Genomic DNA, 16,332 nt, shown 5'->3' on the forward strand with positions numbered 1-16,332 from the left:
TGTACTGCCTACTCCTCAGTCTTGGCTTTAGGATCCAGATTTATTTCAAGATCAAAAATATTTCTTAAAAAAGATGCCCTTAGGTAGATCAGAAACCTTACATCACTTTTATTGTAATATCGTCCTGAAATTACGTTATCCCTAGTGTAACTTTCCCAGAAATTATTTTTACCTAAATGATCTAAATTGCAACAAATATAGATGTCTGTCAGGCAAAATAAAAAGTAATAGTTATAGGTTAGTTTGTGTTTCTGGAATATTCCTAATATAAAATTAATGTAGTGCAACACATACACACACAAGAAGCAGTAAAAAAAAACCCCATTGAATTAGTGATTCAGATTGTGTTTCCAATTACGTTGTTGTATACCCAGAGCAATTCCACAGATTGCTGCATTATTACTTTTGATTTATTCCAGTATAATTAAGAAAAACTTATGTCATCAACTCCAATGGAAGCCACTGTCTGAAAATTTAAACTAGAGAATATACTTTGAGATTGTTTCTGACTAATGAACTGCAATATAATTCAGTATCAAAAGAAGCAGTGATTTAATACTAGTACCCTTTCATTGTCTTACCTAACTTTGTATTCTAGGTATGCATCCCAGTTAGGAAAAAAACCCAAAACAAAGTGCTAAGACTCAAGCAAAATAATTTTTAATTTTATTTTTTACATTATAGGTAATATTTGTCTGGCAAACATTAAGAGTTACATTTGTGTAAGAATCCAGATCTCTAGCAGAACAGACTCACAGCAGAAACAGTATATATTATGATCCTCTAAATTTTTCAGAGTCCAAAATAATCTCATTCTGCTCCATTTTTCTTATCCTGTTACTTTTCATTCATTCTGTGAGTTATGACCCCTTATACCTGCTCAGATCATCACTTTATTTGCTGTATATACCAAGTTGCATTTATCTGTCCCCGTTTCTGATAACAATTGATTTTTGCATGGATCCTAAATATACTAACAATCTTTCAAAGATTACAGCAAATCTGTCAAACCCATAAAAACAGATGTCTTTTTGCTATTAACTCTTTATCACCTGAGTCAGTTAAAGCAGATTTTGAATTATGTCAAACACACATCTACACTTTCTAAAGAATTACTAAAAACTCTGTCCTGACAGAGGTAACTTTAGATGGCAGTATAAGCATGACCTGGCATGAGATTTTTTGGTAGTCCCAGAACATGTACTGCCTACATCTCAGTTTTAGAAACCAAATTAAATACTGCTGGCCTCTTAATCAAACACCATGCATCCTGCTACAAAATCTAGTCATAAACTAGCCAGAAAAGCCCATAATTCTGTATTCAAGCTGGGGTTTTTTCCAGAGAAGAGGGGATAAATGTCAAATTCACAGAGAGAAACTGCTATTTCACTGCAGAAATAATTAGATGGACCTTTCCTGACTCCTAGCCTACAGAATAAAATACTTCTAGGTAATAGTGCCCTTTGTGCTGTTTTTAAGAGTCTGTGACTGATGCTTCCTCTTGCAAAGGCACACTTCCCTCTGTGATTAAATATTTACCACAGTGAAAGAGCAGCAGAAGGACTAAGTGCCTCCAACTCACTATTGCAGAGGTCCATAAGGGAGTACAGTACATATATAAATATTTTAAAAGATCAGGTCAGAGCAGTCTCCATATCAGGCCATCTCACTGTAGATCAGGGTGTGCTGTTTGTTGGTAGGCAGATGGATGTTTGCTTACCAACAAACTAAGCCTCCACTTTACTTGCTGTGCCTTTGCTATAGATCTCTTGTTAAATTATCACATTAATCATGCATATGAAGAGCTCTGCTTTGCCTGTTGATTAAGAAGGGTGAGAAAAACATAATTAAAGGTGCTACAATCTGTTTTGTTTGTCCTGGGTATTGTTATTGTTTCCAGAGTTCACCCACAGGAAGAAAATTCACATTTAAGTCTTTGGACCAAGAGGTCTCAGAATTCATGAGAATCTTAGCCACACGGGAGCCATCTGTCTCTTCTTTCCTTGAAAAGACAAAATGCAGGGCATCTTACCCCAGGTCTGCTATCAAGAGCATTTGGAGGGAGTGGAAGGGAGTCAGTAATGCTCTCCCAGGCTGGCTGCTGATCCAGGGCATAAGCTCATGCTCCAAGAGGAAGGTTGGCCAGTCCTTGGCTTATATCTTGTGCAAAAGGATAATCATTGAGAGTGCTCAATGGCTGTTCAGGGTTTTTAACCTTTCTGTGGAGAACAACTCTAATTTGGGGTCCTTCTAAAGTCTGTGGTTGTGGAATTAATCTCATCTGCCAGTACTCTTAGGAGAGTCCCCTGCAGAACTCAGGGTTTGCAGGCTTCTGTCTGCAATTCTCATCCTTCTTAGCTACATCTTGTTTGTGGTAGTAGAATGAGCTGAGAGGGGAAAAAAAGAAAATAAGAAAAAAGACAAAACCTGAAGAAGTGACTCTGTTACAACAGATTTGGGGAATCAGAAGAATAATTTGTTTTATACTGAACTGTGGTGATATAAACAAATACAGTTCTGGATGTGATGAGGAAACTAATTAACCAACAGTTTATCAAATATATGTCTGAAAATATAGTATGAAACAAGCATTTTTATGCAGTCCTATGAGATTTGAGAACACATATTTATAAGGTATTATAAAATCTTGCAGCAGTTTAAGGTATGTGAATGAAACAGATTCATTGCTACTAAGACCAGGGCAAGGACAGGGGAAAGTTTCTGACAAGGGATTTCTATTGCTAGGTTTAAATGCATTTGCTTTCATAGCTCAGTTTTCAGTTTCTCCATCCTAATCACAGAGGCATGAGTTTAACTCAGACTCTGTGCACAGGATCTCCTCAGGCAGACTTGTGTTTGGGGTGCCTCAGAACACATTTGAAGCAGCCCAGGTTCCTCTCAGCCATGATGTGGCCTGAATACACTGCTCTTCCAATGCCATATGGGCATTCTGTGATGTGAAAGGCTCACTGTGGGCCACTGTGGCATTCACATTTTCTGGAAGAATCCCTTCACCCAGGATTTTTCTCCTGGGAAGCTGAGAAGCCTCAGAGAAAAAGGAAAGCAATAACTATCTGATTTGCTTCTCCTGTGTTTTGCTCCTTTGGAATGTGTTTGGAGATTATTTATCCACAGGTGGTTGTTTCATTGGTTTCTGCTGTGGGTTGTTTTCACTCTTTGGCCAATCAGGGTCAAGCTGTGTCGAGACTCTGGAGAGAGCCATGAGTTTTCATTATTATCTTTTTAGCCTTCTGTAAGTATCCTTTCTGTATTCTTTATTATAGTTTTAGTATAGTATTCTTTAGTATAATATAGTATCATAAAATAATAAATTGGCCTTCTGAGAACATGGAGTCAGATTCATCGTTCCTTCCTTCGTCTGGGGGAAACCCAAATACAATAGGCCACCCTTCTCCCCAGGCAGGAGCAGAACCCAGGAGGGATGGAGCAGTGTCCTGGTTTAGGGGGATATAAGCATTGTAAAGTCACCCCAGGACAAGCAGAAAGGCTTTGTTAGCCATCAGCTGTGCTAATGGCCAGCGCTGGGAAGCAGCAGGGACTGAATGAGATCCTGCATGTGTAGAGAGGAGAGGTAACTGCTATGGGCTTCTGGGAGTCCTTCCCTGTCAGGGTACAAAGAGCTGCTTATGCTCACATGACCTTTCCATATGAACCTGCCTTGCAGTCAAGTGTTGGAAGATGTTCCACACAGTTATTTCTGGTGGATAGCAGGCCCTTTGCTTCAGCAGTTTCTCTTGCAGGAGTAGAGTAGGTTGTCTTTTTTTTTTCTTTTGTTTTGTTTTGTTTTGTTTTGTTTTCAGACTAAATAAAGAAATAAAGAGGAATTTATGGAAGTTTAACAAAAAGTTTGTTTGATAAGAAGACATCACCAACACTAGTGGTTAGCAAAGAGAGGCATAATCAAGGGTGGCACCTCCTGAAGCAGGAAGGAGGTAACCTAGTTCTGGAGGTTTTGGTCAACATCTTTTGTAAACTGCTACCCTTGGAGCTGAGGAATGGTGCTCCTTGAATGACTCCCAGGGACCCAGCATTGCAGCTATTGCTGGCAGAGCAACACCCACTACTTTTTAGAAAACATGAAGCAGGGCAGGTGAGCAGTAGGACTTTTCTTTTTGCCCTAATAAAACACAAGCTGGGCTGTAATTTCTCCAGTGAAGGGTAGCACTGTATCTCCATGTGCAGCCTTGGCCATGATGAAGCTCTGTTCTGCTCAGGCCCTCTGCAAGCCATACCCAGTAGATGTTGAAAAGGCTAACACCTCCCACCTGTGTTATATGGAAGAGATGAGATTTCTTTACTTATTTTTAAATGGAAAACCACCTTAGTTGTGGCAGAAGACTGTGCAACTCCAACATAGAAAACAGGTTGCAACAATGTGCGTGGCTGGTAAATAAACTTCTTTTTCATATTTAACAGATGTGCCCCTTGCCTCAAGGTTCAGACGCACATGTTTTAGTCAACACACACCAATCAGGATATACCCTCTTCAGGGTCAGTGCCTTCAAAGATGGACTACTTCTGGATCATATTAAAGAAGATTAGACAAGAATTAGGTTGCTATTTCTTTGGATGTGTAGAGACATATTTAACATTTTGCTTATCTTGTAATTGTTGTATTTGTTTTCAGTAGATCTGACTGAGAGGGACATACATGAAAATACATTTCAAGCAGCATCTTGTTTTAAGAACTTTGACGGCTACATTCCTATGTTAAACACCTTAGCAGATTAGTTTTTGGTGAAATAAATAATTATCAGCACACATCAAACAGGTCATCAAGCCACCTCTGACTGTCTTGTCCAAAAAAAATGAAAGCTTTTGTTCTGATTATAATCACAATAATTCCAGAATAATAATTACTTTTTTCTACACAACAAGTAAACAGCACTATTGGAATTCTACTTCTCAGCATGTTGGTCATCTCAAAGGAATCATAATTTACCATTTCAACTCCATCAAATGTCCAGGACAGTATATGGCTGCTACAATCTGAACGTGTTCCTTTTCATTTAAAACTGTTTTGACTCCAGCAGTACCCAGAGATCTTATACAGGGCTGGATGATAAACATACTCCAAGATGTGGCCAAGAGCCAAGGAACAGTTGTTTCAATGCTTCATGCTCTTGCTCTTTGACAGGGTCTTTAATAAAGCTGTGCCTCTCTGGATGGACCACAGTCTTGCAAACTAAAAAGCTCATGGTAGGGCAATTAACCAGGTTGAGAAATCCTGAGGGGACCTGAAAGAAATTTTTTCATTTTCTGGTCTTTTTTCCCTGTCGCAGACATCTTTTGTGAAAATCCTTTTCTTTAGGATTTTCCCTTCTGAGAAGCTGAGGCCTCAGAAACAAAATGTAAACGTTGGTTATCTGCTGCTGTGGAATGCAACAGATGGATCTGTGATTGGTATCGTGTGGATGTTTTGATTCAGTGACCAGTCACGGCAGAGCTGGCTCTCTCTCTCAGTCCAAGCCAGGTGCTTTTGTTATTATTCTTTCCTATTCTATTCTTAGCTTAGCTAGCCTTCTGAGGAAACCTTTCCTTCTATTTCTTTCTAGTATAGTTATAATGTAATATATATATATATCATAAAATAATAAATCAAGCCTTCTGAACATGGAGTCAACATTCTTGTCTCTTGCCTCATCCAAGAACCCCTGTGAACACTGTCACATTTCCCTGTTTGGTTGAAAGGAAAATATTCTGTAAAATATTCCTGTATTAAGCAAAAAGGATTAAAATTCCCTATCCCTCCTCTCTCTTTTTTCTTCACAGGCATAATGTTAATGGGATTTTTTTCAAATAGGGCCACATGTGTTAAAAAAGGTCCAAAGTCAACATACCCTATTTTCAACCACAATTACTTCTATCCATAGCATGTGCCACAAATATATTTTTCAAATAAAAATCAGAAAGGAGATGAAGCTGCAAAACAACGAGTGTTTTCCTTTAAAAATTCAGAAGAATGAGCATAAGAATTGGCCATAAGAAACGGAGTGCCCAGAGTTTTCGTTCTTATGAGTTTACAGAGAAGAATAAAAGGAAATGCTTGCACTTGCTGAAGAAACTTAGAGGATGCAGAACTTTAATCCTGTACAAATTAAATACATTGCCAGAAATACAGAGAACTCCCTTAGGTCTTACCTACATCTTTCATCTGGAGTTGTCAAAGCACTTCTTAAGGCTCCAAGAACTGCTTTCATGCTGACATCTGGGACAATTACTCCTTAAACTTACCTTCTAGAAATATTTTGGCACAAAGCATCACAGAAGTTAGGTCTTATAAAACTGGAGGTAGTGGTGTTCTTTTAATTAGAGGAATGGTAATATTCCACATAAAAAAAACCAATTGTCTGAAGAGTAAAACTGTATATGACCAAAGCTATTCACAAAATTAGGATGAATTCAGAAAATTCTCTTTGCACAAAGCTTTAATGATGATACACGGGGGACAACATATCTGAGGAAACAGGTGCAGAAAATAATGATTATTCCATTGAACAGCTTGAAAATGTGGAACAAGTTCAGACAATAAAAATCTACTTCCTAGCAGAAAGGGGGGCACAGAAATGGTCCCATGACTCAAATAAAGCTAAAGGCAAAGCAGAGGCCTGAGTGCACATTTAACACCTCTAACTTCAAACCTAAGTGCCTAATGCTGCCACCTCAAGAGTAGGTGTATGTGCCGTCATATTAAACACTGTGAGATGTGCAAGGTGCTTAACCTGCTTTTGTGATTAATGAGGAGAATTTAAGAACCACTCACATCTTTTAACTCAAGGGGACATATAACTGTATGGCTGTCTGGTTTAATTACAGTGCAACATGTGATTGGGTCAAAGAAATTATGCATGCAAAATAAAGACATAATATGCCTTGAATTTGATTATTATTTGTCCAGGTTACGAATGGGTTTCAAAGTAACCACAGATCATGTCATTCCTAAGAGGAGTTTGGAGAAACATGGGGACTGTGCTGTGGAAGCTCAGTTGCAGCAGAGTACCTCTTCAAACAAGATTAAGGATTACTTCTGAATTTTTAACTGGTAAAAATACATGTATTTCAACTGGATATTTTTTCACATGTATCATAGATTCTTAGACTGACAGGTTGAGAGGAGGCACTCAGATTATTCACTCCTGACTTAGAGCCAAGACTAAGAACAAGTATCAGTACTTTTACTGGGTATGATAAAAGCATGGAAAGTTGTACTGGATTTAGAGTGTGTTTGGAGGATGAAAATGAGAGATTATGAAAATGATTGTGAAAGGAAAACAATGGTGTTGCATATAATTTCATACTTTACTATTCTGAATGTTTATTAGGTGTGCTTTCAGTGTTTGTGGGACCATTCCTGACAGGCAGAAGAGCAGATACTTCCACCATGGTTTGAAGAGAAGCAGTGTCACTGGCATGCAGAAGAGTTTGGGATGATTGAACCTTCTGGATTTATGCCAGTCTGATTGAGAGAAGAACGAGGGGAGTGAAATGACGATGGGAGGACAGGTATATAATTCTACAGGATGATCCAAGAGATACTGCAAATATTACTTCTTTACTACTAGAAATCTTTCCTATTTTTATAATGGGAAACTTTCATAACTTTCCTTGCAGTTTCTTCAGAAACAGTGGAGCTTTCACTTCAGTGGATTATTTTCTTAAAAATTAGTATTTTACATGGATTACAGCAATAAACTATAACTAAAGATCAACATTTTTTAAATTAACACAAGGCTTCAGGCCTTGGTGTTCCTGCAGAGGAATATATCAGGACTTTGTCACTTCCTTCTGGGATGGAGTTCTGGGCTAAATAATATACCTCCAGCACCCAAAATGAGATGCCCTTGCTAACCCTAACAGTGGCAGCTGGAGACACCTGAGCAAACACAGGTATCCTGAGCATGCTTTACACAGAGCTTGTGCAGTACAGATGAGATCTGACCACCAACCTGGCACAGACGTTAAAGAAAAATGAACAAGAGAACTTCCCTAAAATTCACAATGCTAATGGTAGCTCAGGAGCGCAAAGGAAAATGGGAACAATCTGAAATGAGAGAGGCTCAGACTCCCCATGGGTGTAGCCAAGCAGGGTCACAGAGATATTGAGTAGTCTTAGAGCAGAGTGTAGGGCTGGGTGTCCTCCTTCCAACTGATTTATCCTGTGATATCAAACATGAATGGCCCAGGCTCATAGATGTTGCTAAAAAAACCCTACAACAGCAAAAAACCCAAAAACCCAGCAACAACACCAACCTAAAACAAACAAAATCCAACCAAAAAACCCCAAAAGCATAAAGAGGCTTTTATTTAATACAGCAGTCCTCTCTTGATGACTAGAAAGATGGTGGTGTGGAAGGCACAGACAAATATTTGTACAACAGCCGTTATATATGATCTATGAAGGATAACCAAAGGAGGTTAAATTGCTCTCTCAGCAAGAGATCAGTGAAAACAGAAGGGATTTGAATGAAAAACAGGCTCAGAACTTGCATTGATTAGAACTTCACAAGTTTAGTCAGAATGAACTAATGTTAAAAAGTCACCTTGGTCAAGTTAAATGATTAAGTGGAAACATTTTTAAAGCAAGCAAAATGCTTCCTAAAAGAATATGACAGTCTGACAGAAAATAGGCATCTGGTAGCAAACTGAAGTGAGAGCAGCTACACAGAAGAAAGAAAAGAAATTGAATATTTTAGTTTGGTTTCCGTACAAGAGATCAATCACAGGGTTTGGGTTGATCTTGAAGCAACTTGTTCTGCAATTGTATTAGAAAAGGTGCTTAAGCACCCTATAATTTGAGCCTTGCTGTTCTTACAACAACACTAGAACACAGGAACTTAAAGCTAAGTTTTTTAAAACTCTTTGTGAATTTTAGTATTTTATTGCTTTATATAACAGACACAGTATTCATAAAGTGGAAATTTTCCCTAAATTATTCAGAAAATGATAGAGGAAGTTTGCTTACTTGATAGAACTCAAGGGGCACCTTTTAAGTCAGTTGGGCACAGAGCATCCTCACACCTGTTGTCAGGATAGGATCCCATCCACCAAGGACTGTGTGGACCTGGCAATGTAGGCTATGATTTGCAGAGTTCTGCAGCACTGCTGGGGAAAATGGATGTGCTTCATCCCTCCCAAAACTTCTCGTGCTGTTAAGTGAAATGAGAGAAGTTTGCAAATGACAAAATATTTTGACTCTCTTGGCAATGTCAAATTTCATTTTGACATTTCTGAGGCATTTCTATGAAACTGAACCCTTCCATGAATAATTTGAAAGCATGGATTTTTCATTTTAATTCTGGATGCAAACAAACACTGAAATGTTTGAATTATCCACGCGGTGGAAACTGATTTTGGCCAACACTGTTCTGTAATCAGTTTAGGCACTGAATGGATTTTAACAATTCACAAACTTCCTATCATATGCCAAATATTTTTCTTTCACACTTCTACCTTGAGTATGGTAAAATAATTAATTTCTTTAATCCTGACCTGCAATGGCCCTGTGTAACATTGACACCTTTAGCTTTGTTTCCCTCGCATAAACATATTTGATTTTGCTTATTAGAAGCTGTGAAGCACAGTTGTTAATAAAGTGTAGTTTTTAGACCTCAGATCGGGATTTAGGTAACATTAAGAGTAAGGTTTGCATATAGTCTGCTTGATCTGCTGCTAAGGCAAGTGCTTTTAGATACTTATTCAGAGCACATTATGAAAATAATCCACTCTTGGTTTCAACCCCTTTCCTAGAGTGATTTCTTCCTTTGCTGTCAGACCAGACTTTCTTTGGGGGCAAGGAAGGAATCGTGGATGAAATGATCATGTTTAATGAGAAGTTTTCCTGCCTATTAGACTTTTCTCTCTTAATTATCAGCATTAAAATCTCAGGCAGTACACATGCTGAAATGTTTCCTGGGTTGTCAGGAATATATATCCTTAGAAACCTGGCCAGCAGTTTCTATAATCTTCACTGGGCACGAGGCCAGTGTGTGCCCAGGCTAAGTTCCTTTGACATCAATAACAGCACACAGACATGGTCATTCTTGGAAGTTCACATCAAGCTTAAAAATCATCTGTTACTTGTGAGTTTGTATACAGTGTCAGTGAACTCTGAAAATTGAAGCTGAGGATCTTGCTGTGAATAATGACGAGCCTAAACATGATCAATAGTTGTGTTCCAAGAAGCCTGTGCACAGCTGGTGGCAAAATAGGCACGTTTAATTTCCTCATATAGCTGTTTAATTTTAAAACATGTTGTGTCTACATACACAGATCAGATTTTGAATTTGGTGCTGCCTGTAGCAATTACAGCTGATCTTCAGAGTGGAATCTCAGAAAAAGAATAGGGAATAGGAATGTTATTCAAAAATGTATCTATTTAATCTCCTTTGTCTCCTGCTGTGGTAGAATTTAGATTGCTCGACATCCGCTAACAGATGTTATAAAGGAAACCTTGGCTATTTGGGCCAGATCTTCTACAGCACAACAAAGGCCAGCAGAACATTAATTCCTATTTTCAATAGGCTGCTCTGGATCTTGCTTCTATTGGTGAATAGCAGAAACATTTGTTTAAAACTCATCTGACACTGTGTAAGTATAAAAGTACAAGATCAGAATGAGAGCCAGGGAAAAACTTTGATAAACATTTCTTTCTTTACGGAATGGTTTCTCACATTTTCAACCTATTCTCAAAATGTAAATGTAAACTTTAACAGGTAAAATGACCTGAGCAAGAGATTGGATGTAGGTCCTGGCAGAAAAACACAAAAAATCTTGTGGATCTTTTTACAGAAATGTGAAAAAATGAAACCATCTCTTCTCTTTTTGCAGAACAGCACTATGATGAGCTATGGCTGTATTGATGAGGCTGTGTTCAAAGTAGTGGCTTAGAACACAGAGGAATGTGCTGGTTTTTGTTTGTTTTTCTTTGCTTAAGGTTAGCTGCTAATGGCAGGACTCCCAAAGACGAGTGATAAGTTGACCAAAGGCAGGCTCATTCACAAAGATCAATGGTCCAGCAGCACTCATCTATTATCTTGGACACATGTGCATGGTAATCGATGGTCATCCATCTCTTTCCCAGAGGTCGATTAATCTTTTAAATTTTGCATGCTTGGTACCTTGGTGGAGAGCTTTTGATAATACCTGCACGAGCTTTTCCTTTTCTATTAAAAAAAAAAAAGTACTCAATTATTTAGGCCATATAGGATATGGTTGCTCAAAATTTAAGGAGAATAACTGTTTGAGGTTGAAGTCAGCTCACGGCCATTTCTTCTTCATCTTTTCATGTTTTGGGCCACACAGTTTTAAATGCTTTTACTCATAATGATTTTTAAATCAGAGAAATAGCAAAGTTAGAATCCAGTTTATTTCCTTATGAAGCAGAGTAAATTAATCTTGTAATATGGCATAAAAGATAGTGCTGTCAGATGAGATTGGTGCAGTCTTGAACTTACAATAAGATCGATGTCTAACCAGGGAAGAAACTTAATCTACAATGGGTCTGAAATAGGAGACAGAACTCTTTAAATGCATATACCTCTGAACATTTAACTTGGCAATAGAAATTACCATCCTTGTGGTAATGCAAGATCTCTGTCTTGATCAGATGAGCATAATCAAATATCCTTCAAGACAGACCTTCAGCTGGGTGGAATAAGTAGTCACCTGACAGTTTATAGAATATCTTAACAAGAGAGGAACAAGAGTTGTCCTTGGGATATTCCCCAATGTGCAAAAAACTCAGAGGAAGGCAGAATCTTGCTGATAACACAACCTATGCAGCCTTAATTGAAAGACTTCTCAGCTGGAACAAAAGTAGAAAATACCTAGCTAAATTATCATCTTGCATAAAGCAAACAATTACTCCTACTTTTATCTATTTGTTTTTTCTTGAAAAAGAATTGCATCAAGAGCTTTATTATCAGCAGGAAGTCTAAAATTAGGTAAAAATTAACCTTCATTAACATTAGTCTCATTTTTATTATTTTCTCTTTGATATACATTGCTTCGTTCTAATGCATCAGATTTTTGTAAGAACCTGTCCATATTTTTGTTTTCCTAAGTGTTTAATGCAGAATGAAGATGGATGAAACATGATATCTTGTGATGACAAGAAAAAAAATTAAATCTTAATTTACTGAGTGGTTTACATATGTCTAGTATTCTTAAAGTAATGTATTATTACATTACTGTATATAGATTTTTATTTTTAAAAAGTTAAGTTGTTCAGGAGAAAAATTAAGAAATTGATTGAAGATTGTCCATATTTGTCTGAATTCTGTTATAATAAAATGATGCAGCAAACTGGAAGCAAAAAAAAATCATGTTGAAATTATGTGAACAGATATCTCCTGAATAAGATTTTTTTATTCAGACAACTCCTTGCTCCTGAAGAAGAAAACACTGGACCTTCCCTCTAGGTATATTGCTGTTTTCTTTAGTGCCTAATCTCAGATGTGTCCCTGAGTGATTAGTATGATTGCAAAATGTACACAGCAGGCTGATGCTATTAATCCAAAAATTTTTTATCCCTTTCTGAACTAAACTACTCACATAACTGAGGAGTAAGCTAATGCATAACTAAAACAAAATAAAACAAAAAAAAAACCAACAAAAAATCCCCAACAAGAACAGCCACCAAAAAAAAAAAAAAAAAAAACCAACAAAAAACCCCCCAAAAACACAGACACAAAAATAAGTCTTGTATCTTGGTTAGTATCTCACAGGAAGACTGGCAAAACAAAGAACCCAAATGTTTCAGGTCTTGGTTCTGTTCCATAATAATTTTCACAGAAGACAAGTGTCACTATGCAACTGCCATTCAAGCTAAGTGGAGTCTGCATTTCATTTTGACTCTGAGGTGTCGATGTGCTGATTAGTTTTCTGATACAGCTTGGTTGTCAACATTTAAAACATTTCTTGGAAGAAGAAAAATAATTTTGAACAGAAGGCATTCTGTTATACCTATATTTATACATATTTCCCTGCACCCTCAAAACCTAGTTCTAAAGCGGTATTGGAAGAGCTGTCACCATCAGCTTGGAAGCTGGTCCATTGACAGCATGTATCAATCAGTCGTCTCTCACAAGTATATAGGATCTTTTTTCCTCTGTTTCTCTTCTTATTTTTTTTTTTAAACATGTTTGAATATCTTAATACTTTCCCTGAAAAAAAAACCAAAAACCAACAGACTAAATCCAGCATGGACATTTTGGGGGGTGGAGTCTCTCATTAAACAGAATAACTTTTTTTTTTTTTAATTGCAACTGATTTAGGTCATAAATTTGTAATCAGCGTGCTTGCAGGAGATGGAGAAGTTCTGTGCTCCACAGGCTGCTTCATGTGAAAAATCATTGATTGTTAACCTCCTTAGCTGGTACCTACTTCCAAGGCACTTTTACTATCTTCTTTTTTGCCACAGGATAGAAGAATACCTTCTTTCCTGAACAGCTGGTAGCTTTAACATGCTCTTGGGAAAGGTGTAGCTGTGAATCCCTTCAGGCTGAGGAATACAGTTAAAGTGGCTCTTCTGCATTTTTGAAAGGTGATTTATTTATGTAAAAGGGTGAGGCCATGTCCTACAGTAACTCTGCTCTCCAAGGGAAGAAAAAGGCAAGTTGTTCATTTTTTTCCTGGGAAGGAAGGCTTTGGAGAGAGCACGACTTCTTTAGTTTGCTCTGCATGGGGCAAGGACACCTGGCAAAGCACGGTGTTTCTCACATGTGCCTGCCCACAGCAGTCCTGCTGCACTGGACACCCACCTCTGGGATGCCCAGGGGAGATCCCCAAGTTCCTGCCACGGCAATACAATTCCTCTTCCAGAACTTCATCTCCTCAAGCTCATTATTTCAGTGCTCGTCATTGCAGACTAAGGCCAGTTTTGGAACTAGGCTTTATTTAACAAATACCTGTAGATACAAGGCCTGTATCTCAGATTGGGACCAGCAAATACTGGTTAGAATTTTTTTTGGTTCTGGATAAGAAAAATGAAGATATCTCCCTGTGTTAGAAGGACATCCAGAAAGATATGTAAAGAAAGATATGTAAAGATAACACCATTTTTGCTAAAATATCCAAACTTTTATCAGGAGAAATAGTACTGACTGAAAGTGGCATAAGGCCTATCATGAGTGAAGTTTACGTTCTGTGTATTTTTCCAGGGATATCACTAACATATGTTATGTCTGATTTTATTATTGTTTGTTGTTATAAGTAGCACTTACAATGTCTTCCAAAAAGAGGATTAAAGAAAATATATATTTTTGTCCTTTCTAATTTGACAATTGTCTCTTGGCAGTGCTTTGTGCATGGTCAGATTTAGTTTTCACTACAAAGTCATTTTTTGATCTATCCATTTATGTACTGGTCTTCCAAAAGGCAACACATGAGGATTTTAAAATATGATTGTAAACCCAGAGAAATTGTCAAGGGAACTGAGCAAGAGGTAAAACTTCCAAACTAATTTTAACTTTCTGGTTTAGATCAGACTCTTTTTCAACTTCATCTATGGGCAGATCCTTGCCTCACCATCTTAATTTCCTATACAGCCCCTTTCAAAGATGATTGTACCTGTGCATGAATATTTACATAACTTCAGCAACTCATTTTCTCAAGGTATGGGACCCAATTTACTTCCAGAGCAGGCAGCTTCTCTTTCTGCCAGTTGATTCTGATGACTTTTTTTGGCAATGTCCCTTAGATAAGGCGAACTGTGAAAGTGTTGGTGAAATTAGGCAACTTCATTGTGCTTCAGGCTACAGATGTCCTCTTTCTAGGATGTGTTCTCAAGGAAGTGTTTAAGGCCTACATGGATTCAACCACCTATGCTACTCTTTGGGATGACAGGTCACACACAGAAATGGAATCACAATTGGAAATCACTTGAGGTTCTGTGGTAGAGGGTTAAGTTTCTTCTCTGCAGGTTAGGAGCTCTGTTAGATGAGGTGTTCCACTCAAAATCAGGAATCCCAAACCATTGTGCCATAAGGTCCTTGTAATTAAGTGATAATGCAGCTCTGAACAAGTGTCTTCCAGTTGCTCTCACTGAGGTGACAAAGAGGAGGAGTACAAGGGAAGGAGCTAGTTCTTTCTGACTGGAGAACAAGGATCCCAGGAGATGGAGAAGTTCATTGCCCTACTCTCTTTACCCCCTCCTCCCCACTTCTGGGAAGGACAACATCCTTCAGACCCCCAGTGTGCCATGCAGCGGACAAGCAGATAGCAGGTAACAAGCCTCCTCCACCTCCAAAGTGGACAATCCCCTTGGATACAGTGCTCCTTTAAGACTTTCGCTAAATCTGCACGTGAGCTCAATCTGCCCATGGAAGAATTTCCATTTGTGCAGATGGTATCATTTGGCAGATCACTGCGATGTTGGCAGCATCACAGGGGTCATATTTGTGCACAGATGGACTTTTCTTCATCTGTTTCTTTATTGTAATAGACCCAAATAGGTTTTCCCACAATAGTACATATGCACGGTACAACTCTCCTTGTTCCCTGTCAGACAACTTATTTAGTGAGAGCACACAAAAATTTCTCTCTCTGTCTCCTTCTCTTTGTTCATGTATCAAGTTCTCTTTGTTTTCGGGATGCAGGGTGAGGATGGACTTAGGAGAGCTATCAGGGATCTCTGCATTCCTGAGATTTAAAATCTAATGTCATCACCAAGATGATATTCAGAGCACTGCTGTGAGTTTAGGGTGTACTCATGCATAGATTTCTTTGAGTGGTAAATATTTTTTGCATAATGCATGTATTTGCCACAGCTCTCACAAAGCAAGAGCCCTTACAGCTGACATGTGAATGGACAATTGGAGAGATTGAAGAGCCTGGGGAATTGATAATTCAAACCTGGAGATTTTGAATCCAGAGTAATGATTTGACTCTAGTAGTAATAAACAAAAGCTGCTACCATTTGACAGCTGTTTAGAAAATTATGTTAAATCAATTCATTTTTTAGTGGTGAAGCTTTTTTTTTGAAGCATTTATTGACACTCACACTTGCAATCTCAGTGAGGCAGCAATGAACTGACAGTACAGTTTTCAGGAGCTGCCCTGCCAGTAATGGTTTGTGGCACAGCAAAAGGACATTTTGGAAAACTTGCACTGCTTGTATTTTACTTACACAGTCACGTGCTTTGTTAATAGAAAACTTTATCCCTGTATGACTCATGGTTGATTAACAATGAACCTGTCATCTTGTGATGAAACTTAGACACTTTCAGTCTACCTGTTGATAGCAACTTTGGCTTTTCCTTCTCTCTTGCTAGTCTAAACAATTTCGTTTTAAACTTCTTAGATATCACAGGT

The sequence above is a fragment of the Camarhynchus parvulus genome, chromosome 2 (genome assembly GCF_901933205.1).
Source record: "Camarhynchus parvulus chromosome 2, STF_HiC, whole genome shotgun sequence".
NCBI classification, from domain to species: Eukaryota; Metazoa; Chordata; class Aves; order Passeriformes; family Thraupidae; genus Camarhynchus; species Camarhynchus parvulus.